We start from the raw sequence: 11,578 nt of genomic DNA, 5'->3' as shown, positions 1-11,578 counted from the left end.
CTGTCAAGTTCTTCCACTTGTTCCTTTGTCCTTCGTTTCATTCCTACATATTCCAGAAAAATTGTTTCCTCATTCTCATAACTTACTGACATCTCTGGTTCCGTGGTTCGACTCTCTCCATAACCTTCCTCTTCAACTACATTACTCTGTTCTTCGTCTTTTCTTTTTTCTTGTTTTTTGGTGGTGACTCCACCCTTGCACGCTTTCTATCAATCGTTGTTTCCTCCTTCGACTCTTCCACGACTACCTCCCCCACTTCAGTCTGTGTTTGGTCTTTCTTATGGGGGCACCTTGCTTGCATGTGCCCCCTATTTCTACAGTTGTAGCAAATTGGGGACCTCCTCTCCACTACGACTCTCAGTCTGGTTTCGTCGGGGAGCACCAACTCTTCTACTATTTTGTGGAGATCTGGTAGGCAAATATGGAGTAGGACTTCGAGTCCATACCCCCACCAGTTGATTTCTCTCGATCTCTCCACCTTAACTATCTCCACCTCCTCCTTGCAATTGAAGAGGATAGCTGCCACCAACCACGCCTCGTCCATCTCCGGGGGCACTCTCCCTATTCTTACCTTTGCGGCACGTTTCCTGCAATATGTAGGCAAGAGTACCCACTTTGCTGTTCTTAAAGGTACAGTGGAGTGCTTTTTTGCTTCCTCTTCGCTACCGAAGCGCACCTCCACTGTACCGAACTTCCTTCCACGTGTGTAGAAAGTGGCTACATCCTTGATAGCTTCTAACGCCTCTTCAATTTCTTCTGTGTTAGCTATTTCCACTTTTTTCGACTCCATGTTCAGAGTCCTGTAAATAATTTTTTGTTTTTCTGCTTTCTGCATTGCTTCTGCTGGCGGTGTCAACTGGAGGCAGTCTCCCTCCTTCTTAAATAATGCCTTATATTTTTCCAACTCCTTGTAGTTCATTTCAACTTCTCGCATTTGCATCGTGTCGGCAGACAGGCTTTTGGCTGCTGCCGCAGCGTAGCTTTCCCCTTCCATCCCCCAAAATGGGTAGAAAGTAATTTCGATAACAATATAATTCAAGAGGTCCAACAATAACAATTTTCAATAACAATTTTCAAATAAAATCTTCAATAACAACTCAATCCAACACTCACCGCTCTTACATTTTCCTTCAACCAATTAATCAACACAATTCGCGACTCGCGACACCAACGTCCTCTCAACGATTAGCCGGAGATGATTTTTAAAATGAGAATATCTAAAATAAACTCGACTGCTCTTACAAACGAGAATATTAAAAATAAACCCGACCGCTCTCAAAAAGTCAGTAAAATAACAGGAAAACTAATCCAGAATCCTTGTCCGAAACCAGATCGATCCCAACATCTAATCAGTTCGTGCTAGTCATGAGGCCAAACATCCCTGAAAGTTTCATTCATCCAGCAGTTCTTGAGATATCTTGTCCACGGAAAAACAAACAAACACGACTGAAAACAATACCTCCGCTTTCGCTAAGGTGGAGGTAAAAAAGCTTATTACAGTTACACACGCGCGCGCACGCACACGCACACACACACACATGTTATTACACCTGTCCGTATAAAAAGCAAAGTTTGTTTGTAGGTTAGTCAATTAATTTGATCATTCCTCAGATAGCTGTGCATTTATTTTCCGAAAACGGAATGAGGGTGGGCGAGTCGGTGGTGTGTTGGCTCGTATTTCTAGCAGTTCGCGTACTGTGTATTTGACCCTATGCTTTTTACACATACGGCATACCTACAGACGAGTACCCCACCGAATTTGCTTTTCGTAAGTTTAGGGTAAATGGGTATTTTTAAATAAAACTGTCTACAAATATGCTTCTAATGGTATAGATTGCAACTATATGGGAATGTCTTATGGAAACCTTGTGGCTTCCATCAAAGCAGAATCGTTTGAAGTTTCTGAAACTGTTCTTTCGACATGCAGAAAATGTTTTTCACAACAAATTCCGATATAATAGGAGTCTATGAATTTTCTTCTTCCCAGTAATACTTATAGTAAGTAAAAGAAATATAATGCACATTTAATTATCTCCCTAAAGCAGGTCATTTATTTCGGAACTGCCGTGTGTCCAACATGTTGGAAAATGGTGAGTAGCTCCGTTCAGCGGGCATGTAGAGAATAAGGACCACTTCCATTGTCTTCGGCGTAAAACTTTACACAAGAATTAGCTTTTAGTTTTTATATAGATGCTGTAGCCCTTCTTTCCATAGATGGCCAGACAGACAAACAGACAGACACACAGACGTTCATTTTATCATGTATGTATGTATATATATATATATATCGAAATGAAAATGTCAGTGCTAGCATGTTTGGTTATCTTCTATTTATCATTCATTTTGATATCAGTCATTTGGTATTTATTTTATCGACCCCGAAAGAAGGAAAGGCAAGTTTGACCTCGGCGGAATTTGAGCTCAGAACTTAAAGATGGCAGAAATAGCGCTAAGTATTTTTTGTGGCGTGCTAACGTTCTACCACCTTGCCGCCTTTATTATTATTATTATTATTATTATTATTATTATTATTATTATTATTATTATTATTATTGTTGTTATTATTGTCTTTAAGTCCATTTACGTTCTGAGTTCATATTCTGCCTAGATCGATTTTGCCTTTCATCCTTTCGGGATCGATGAAATAAGTACCAGTTGAGCACTGGGGTCGATGCAAGTGACTTATCCCCTCCCCCAAGATTTCAGGCCTTGTACCTTCGATAGAAAGGTTGTTTATTATTATTATTATTATTATTATTATTATTATTATTATTATATTATTATTATTATTATTATTATTATTATTATTATTATTAAGGTGGCGAGCTGGCAGAATCGTTAGCAAGCCGGGCAAAATGTTTAACAGTATTTCGTCCGTCTTTACGTTCCGAGTTCAAATTCCGCCGAGGTCGACTTTGCCTTTCAGGTTCGGTAAAATAAGTAACAGTTGCTTACTGGAGTCGATGTAATCGATTCCCCCTCCCTTAAAATTTCAGGCCTTGTGCCTATAGTAGAAAGGATTTTTTTTTTTTACTTTTAATCTGTATGTTTGTTACAGCCACTTGCCGAGACACACCCAGTGTCGTGAGGCGAGTGAAGGCTAAGAGATGTTATTGTATGACTGAAAGCTTGGGGAGCGGAAGTAGCGGAATAGCTTCATGTAATACAACACAGGCATTTAAAATGATAGGGTTTTTCTAAGCATGTGGGAAGTACTTGTCAGTACAATCTTTTGGATTTCTGTGAGACATGGTTCTCCTGGGATCTTATCTAGATGTTTTTGACATTCCTTTTTTATCATACCAAGGGCACCTACAATAACGGGAACAGTTCTCGTTTTAAGATGCAACATCTTTTGTATTTCAATTTCTAGGTCCTTATATTTACTTAGTTTATCAAATTCCTTTACAGATATATTTTTATCAGTTGGAACACTAACATCTATTAGTCTACAAGTATTTTTCGCTGTCTTTAATAATTATGTCTGGTCGATTAGTTTGGATCGCTCTGTCAGTGTTGACTAGAAAATCCCAGAGGATAGTGATATTTTTACCTTCAGCTTCTAGCTCAGGATGATGTTCATACCAGTAAGCAGGAGTGCTGATTTTTTAGTGTTTACATATTTTCCAGTATAAATACTGTCCTACCCTATCGTGGAGATTTTTGTATTCGTTTGCTATCAGCACAGGACATCCCGAGACGAGATGGTCTATTGCTCCGTCAAATGTGTCACAGAATCTGCATTTAGGGTCAGATCTGTTTTGAAGAACGTTAGCCTGGTAGTTTTTTGTGGGCAAGCTTTGATCTTGTGCCGCCAATATGAAACCTTCAGTCTCTGCTCTCAGTCCTGAACTTCTCAGCCACTGATGGATTGTTGCTTGATCTACATCAGCATTTCGACTCCGAAGTATTTACCGTCCATGCAGAGGTTTCTGGCGCCACCACTCCTCAATTTGTTTCTGTCCGTTCTTTTTTACTGCCTGCTCGATCCATTTGCTTGTTTTGTGGCAGTGGTTTCAGGTTCTTCAGATATTTCAGGATTAATGCCAAGTTCCTTTGCGAATTTGCAAGCTTCCTTGACGATAGAATGTGATTTTTTGCTGTTTTCGTGTTTGCACACAAGTCGCAGCGTTCAGTCCTCTTATTATTACTCTTATTATTATTATCATTATTATTATTACTGTCATCATCATTATTATTCTTTCTACTATAGGCACAGAGCCTCAAAGCATTTTGTCTGAGCTTCTAACGATTCTTCGCCTTAATAATTGTTTTTGGCATAAGCAGAAAGTCTGAAGTTTTGTGAGAGGTATTTGACAAGAAGATAAAGCACCAGTTGACTGACCGCAGGAGGAGAAACTGTAAAGTTGCCTCCGGTGAAATTTGTATTCAAACGGAAAGTTCTTTGACTAAACACTATATTCAGATGCGTTACTCACTGCCTGAAATATACCCGTCAGTCACTGTCTTAAATATCTATAGCTTCATTCTGCTTGTTATGGTACGTATTCGAGCGTTACACTTTTAACAATTTTAACTCTGGAACGAAATGAAACAAATCTGAGTGTTACATTTTGAATAACCTTAGCTATAGAACGAAATCAAAGAAATAACCGAAATATTTAATATAATGAAACAATGCCATGATGATCTATAAATATTCGCTTAAAAACAGAAGTAACGTTCATAAAATGGACAATTTTTACGGGTCCCGTTATTTTTTTTCATAATGCTATTTTATTATTATAATAATGATGATAAAATATATAGAATACAAATAGATTGTTTTCTTTCCTTTATTATCACATTTATTTGTGTTGGAGGTATTTCGTTTCTCATATATAACCCGTAGTTCACTAATCATAAGACATTAACCATTATTGTAGTTAATATTAAAAATATCTTGCTGAAAAGACACATTTGAAATAATATTTTTTTTTATTATTATTTTGTTTAGTAATCATTGATTCAAAAGAATCGGATTTCCTAACCTCTGTAATTTCTAAGATACCAGAGCAGACACTGAAATAATCAATGAAGCAAACAAATGGAATTAAAACAAAGGATTTTATCTTTTGATGATAGGATATGTTGGAGAGGATAGGTGAGACAGTGGTAGTGGTGCACATAAATACCTAGATAAGAAGATAATCGATGAAAGATTAATTATTTTATTCTATGCTTAAATGAATATTAACGTTTTATATAGAGAGTATTAAAAGACTAACTAGAAATTATTTTACGTTGAAGGAAAACCAACATTGATCAGTGAAAAATATTTTTTGGATTATTTTGACAAGTACAAGAGGTAGTTCAACATATGCTTCAGCCTTATTATAATCTCATCAACGACACGGAATTCGTCGTATTGCCAAAGCAGTGTTGGAAGAATCATTTAATAATTGTTTAACACTGCATCGACTGGTGTGGTAAAAATTGAATTGCTTCAGAAAATACGCTGAATATGCATAGAGGGTTCTTCTAAGGCATTGTTAAATTAAAATGAATTATATTGTTTTAAACTCATTTTTATAGTAACGAGGGCAGAACACAAGCACACACCGTGCAACTTTACGATTACATCGAAAAGGTATAAGTTCCAGGAAAGTTGACTATTTCTTCTGGGATAATTCCCATCCCAGTTAAATGCTTTTACCATGATGTTAATATCTTAAGTTTCTGATATCCTACCTCACAAATCGATTTCTATTTCCGGTCGTTATATGTCGCTTCACTTAAAGATTTTCAGGTGCTGTAGAAAGTATAAATGGCAATTAATCTTCACACTCTTTTCTACGAAGGTGAGGCATTTGCGATTTAAAATATTCTTAAGATGTTTTTGATTATTTATCTAATTCTTGAAGACAAGTCTTTTCGAAATTCGATGATATAACATGGCATATTATTGCAAAATGAATTACTTTTTCACCCAAACAAACAACAGGAAAATCTGGGACACGTGAAAATGTAAAGAGAAATATAAATCTACAAGCCTCCGTCTATAACTTGACGATAGATCATGTGTCAAAACATTCGACTGTGTACACGTGACGATAAACTAATGGATGTCAAAACAGAAACTATGCATAATTTTCAGGCAGAACTGAACATAGTTTTAGAACAGAAATTAAGTACATAAATAAAAATCCGTTTCCCAATGAAATAATTTTTTTAAAACAACCTGAAAACTAATCCTAGTTCGGTGTGGATTACAGACTATTTATTGCAGTATGAAAAGCAAAATCATTGAGGTTATGAATCAGGAGTAATTCTCGAGAGGAATATAAAATGTAAACATGACCTTGTTACTACAGTATAACTGCGGCAAAAATGTCTCGCTCAAGGGACTTCGTATATAATGGAATCAAGAAGACTACTGCTATTACTACTCAGATTACTACTGCAATCGGTGTTTCTGATTCAACTGTGTTAAAGGAATGATGATGTATGTGCAAGGAATTATAAATATGTGGAACCGACAAAGAAAAGAGTACAATTTCGACAAGGTTGAATCTCTTTCAAAATGGTACTGTCAGAATCATATAATTTCTCTGAGGTCAAACTATATCCATTTTTCACACACACACACACACACACACACACACACACACACATATATATATATATATATATATATATATATATCAGGTAATACCCAGAATATATCATCAGGTGATATAAATGTACCATTTGGAATACAAGTAAAATTATATAACAAATTATACTGCATGTTGATTCATTTTATATCTTAACACATGACTGGAAATAATTTATTAGATGGAATCTCTCTCCATATAATCTGTGATGTGTTAGATATTAGTTGATATTGTCGTCTAATTATTGTTTTCCCTCGCAGATCAAATCTGAAATTCTAGAACACACATGAATATTACAACATCTCATTTCGCCTATCATTATAGTTTAGGATTGTTAAAGCGCCGGTCAAAATATTTTACATTATTAAAGTCTACTTTGCTTTCATCAACCTATTGTGGCTAAAATAAATACTAGTCTAATATTGGGTTTAATATCATTTCTATTATAGGTACAAGGCCTGAAGTTTTGGAGGAGGGGAGAAGTCGATTACATCGACCCTTAGAATTTCACTGGTACATAATTTATCGACCTCGAAAGAATGACAGGCAAAGTCAACCTCGGCGGAGTTTGAACTCGGACCGTAGCGACGTGCGAAATATATTGGGTTTAATGATAGGTTATTCTTTCTCATCAATATACTTTTCTACTCTAGGCACAAGGCCCAAAACTTTTGGGAAAGGGACCAGTCGATTAGATCAACCCTAGAAGTAACTGGTACTTAATTTATCGACCCCGAAAGGATGAAAGGCAAAGTCGACCTCGGCGGAATTTGAACTCAGAACGTAGCGACGCGCGAAATATATTGGGTTTAATGATAGCTTATTCCTTCTCATCAATATATCCGACCTTGTGTTTATGCAAGAAATCAGTGTTTATGGAATGATATTCTTCAGACCATTTGGGTGCGTGACTCGGTTTCGATTTCCAGCTAAACCCTTTTCATTTTCTTCATGATATCGAGGCCTTTCAATGGGAAGCTTAATGGCATCGCAACTTCTTATATCTTATCCCTAACTAATTTTAAAATATCTTAATCTTTCAAAACAATTAAACTCGATTCACTACTTTAAATCAATACTAGTGTAAACTACTGTAGTAGTCTTCTTCGCTGATAATTCTGACCTATAAAACATATTGGTATCTATAAAATGGTAGAATCATCTGGGAGAAATCCAGTAATAGTCGAGCAGAAAAAGAAGTTTACGTTGAAGAGGAAAACTGATAATGGATTATTCCAATGAACCACAAATGGAACTAGACAACGATAATGACTAAAAAGGAAGAGAATCATTTAGAATCATGGAAATTGTGTTACTATACGTTATTTTTATCTCAATCATAAATACAAAAGCCATGTCATATTGCTAGGTAGAAATGCACTTCTCTGGAGCAGTAGCAGTTTCACTTGGCAAACAAAACTAACTGGCTGATTCCATCAAGAGCTAACCGTTTGTTCTACAGGATTCGCTACTTGCCTGCATAATTAGCACACATGAAATGTAATCAAACTCCTTAAAATGGGTGTAAAATATCGATATATTTTTAATGGTTTAATCAGAAGAGAAAGGAAAGCATTTATTTCTTTTCAGGACTTGCTTGATTAGTAGGATCATGAAAGGTGGTTATCACCTCACCGGGGGAACAACACCGACCCCGCTAAACACCTCATGCCACTCATAATGTTTCCTTGATATTTACCGCCTCCTTGTAAGTTCACAACGACTCTCAGAGGGCGCAACTTCCAGCTTAGGAACAACTGATCTACAGGGTCGTTGTAGTGTTGTGACCTCTCTGTACTGTATTATACCATACTAGGAAACAATTTGTCAATCATCTTTAATGAAAAATCGGGAATACGTGTCAAGATGAATGTCTGCATTGTATAATAAGCGTAAATGGAATCATAATCGAGGAACCAAAGTTGATGCTAACATCCTACCTATTTATCTCTGTTACTAACGACAAATGTTTCAAGAGTATTCCATTGGCTTTAGAAAATAAGCATTTATAATCGTAACTAATACAGAAACTTATCAAAGCAAAACATCATATATTAAGGTTCGACTGTATATCAGATTGTTTCAATCCAAATTTCTGGTTGTGTTCTCTGTCCTGAAAGCACAGCAGATAGTCATGTAAGCTTTAAGTATTCAATTTACCAATATTTCGTATGATGCCTCTTTCAGAAACTTTTGTTTCCAAGTGAGGTGTAAAACGTTGTTTCTTAAAACATAGATTTGTTCTCTTTTTACCCTCTTTTGGATTACATGTTGAAGTCGAAAGGTATTATGTATACACAATTCTCTCAACCGAATCTTCTTCCGAAAACTTTGTCTAGCCTAATATCTCTTCCTGTGTAACGTCAGAGGAAAAACTGGTTCAAATAGCGACTATGTTCATGATCTTCCTGGACCAACATATTTGTCTGTGTTTATGCTATTGTAGTTATTCTATCATTTTTAATCTGTTCAAAATAATTTCTTTTCCAATTACGTGTTCTTTTAAATGTTCCTTGTTGTTGTTGCTGTATGTGTTCATGGTGATTCAATATTTTTTCTTCTTGTCTTTTTGCTTGTTTTGTGTTCTGTTCCTATTCTACAATCGGTAAAATACAGTATTTTACAGTCGGTACTGATGAATATTCCAATGAAAATATCTACTCCGTTGGACTAAAACATTTGTAACGTTAGTCACTGGGGCAGTGAAAATATATCATATGCTGTTGTTCGGCTGCCATAAAAATATTTTAAAATAATATATACCTACCCTTAATGTCTAACCACCAATATTAAGGAGCCTCTGCCTTATCAAATCTGCTTTCTTGATTGTTGGCTCTGAGGTGTCAGAAACTGGAACTTACAAGGCCTAACTAACCGGGTGAAAAGTATCGTTTTATTCATTGAATAATTAATTTGTTTAGTTTTGATTTCAATTTTTTACACAAGATATTTGGGCACTAAGCATGAAATCCGGCTGCTCTATTCAGCATGTCATATGGCAGGTGAGTTATAGCTTATATGGAAAACAATACCCGAAAATGAAATGCTACAAAAATTCGTTCACACACGTTCGTACATAAATACATAATTTCTCTCAGATATTAGTCGCTATAACAGTTAATAGTATAAAATACAGTGTTCATTAACTCTTTAGTTTTATTGAAGTACCAGTTGAGCACTGGGGTCGATGTAATCGACTTACTCCCTCCCCAAAAATTACTGGCCTTGTGCAAAATTTTGAAACCAATACATTACTCGGTTTAATACCATTATTTAGCACCTTAGGAACTTCAGCGGCGTTCACTCTCTTGTAAGCATTCAGGCAAGGTCTCCGATTAGAGGATATTTCCCTCACTTGATCGCACTCATCTGCAAAGCCTAGAAGAGGGATGCAGATACTGTATTTACCTACATGATAAATAAAGACGGGTGGGTGATCACTTGAAGCGAAGCACAAAATGTCTTGGGGAATTTCGTTACACTAAATTCAAATCCAGTTGCGATCGTAAACGAAGAAACAGCAATCGAATGAATTTATTATACCCATTCCTCTATAAATATGAGACCCTGTGCCTATGTAAGAAATCTTTTTTGCTAAATTCTATGTTGCTGCAGAAAACTGAGCGTTGCGGCTCGTTTGAAACACATCTTGGTAATTATTTACATTATTTACATTCGACGGATATTTGTCCTCTCTTGTTTGTTTAGGCTGATATACCCTCCAGCCTTCATCAGGTGTCTTGGGGAAATTTCGAACCTGGGTTCTCATTCCTAAGTTATTAATAACAAGGCACCAAGTATGGATTCAGGATATCCGTATACCGCAAGCCGATCTTTACTGGACGATACCAGATCTTTCATTCCCACCATCCATACAGTGTAAAGAGAGTAAAACATCGTGCAAATAATATAAGTAGCGATCGTGATACACACCACGAAGAAATGATCAAGCTCAATAATGATCTGTCAGGCAACAACTACCCCAAAAGTATACTAGCCACTCCATTTATGAAGAAGAGAGAGGATGAGGCCAATAAACTGTTCGCAGTCTGTCTACCTTATAGGAAAGGCCTCTCCGAAAAGATACAAAAGATATGCGGCCCATATGAAATCATGACAGTATTCAAAAGTAATACAACACTTCGTAAATATCTCCTTCGAGTAAAACCACCAATAGAGGAGAATATGGCCAAAGACTGCATGTACTCCATCCCATGTAGCTGTGGTGGGTTATACAAAGGCGAAACATGCCGCCCCCTCAAAATAAGGGTTGACGAACATCGCAAAACTGTGACAAGAGGAGATATTGATAAATCGGGTATAGCTGATCATGTATGGAAAAATGGAGACCTGTGGGATAAAGTTAAAATAATAGACAGAGAACACCACTGGAAAATATGATAGTAGTCGGGTAGCAACAGGAGGTTAACGATAGCATTGCTAATAATTATTGGGTAGCAATAGAATTGCTAATAATAATAGGATAACAATGTTATTAATGATAGTAGGGAAACTAAAGCAACGAGCTAGCAGAATCGTTAGCAAGCCAGACGAAATGCTTAGTGGCATTTACTCCCGTCTTTACATTCTGAGTTCAAATTCCGCTGAGGCCGACTTTACCTTTCATCCTTTCGGGGTCGATAAAATAAGAACCAGTTGAACACTGGGGGAAGGGATCGGTGTAATCGGCTTAGCCCTTCTCCCGAAATTGCTAGCCTTGTGCCAAAATTTGAAACCAATAATAGTAAGGAAACGATTGTAGGGTAAATATAGTATTAACAATTCTTCTTCAAGTAACTGCAACTGAGATGTGTCTCAGTATACTTTACCAGAAATCTCTGATCACGTCTCCCGTCAGTTCTGATGGGTGTTGAGGTAGTCATGGGCAACCTGCGGACCGCGAAACTTTTTTTTTTATTTTTGTAATGGCCTGCCTAATGAAATTTATTTTCGGCAGTGCAGTCCGCCGGATGATGAGCCAT

Source organism: Octopus sinensis, linkage group LG3, assembly GCF_006345805.1.
Source record: "Octopus sinensis linkage group LG3, ASM634580v1, whole genome shotgun sequence".
Classification (NCBI taxonomy): Eukaryota; Metazoa; Mollusca; class Cephalopoda; order Octopoda; family Octopodidae; genus Octopus; species Octopus sinensis.
Note: the sequence above shows the minus strand (reverse complement) of the source record.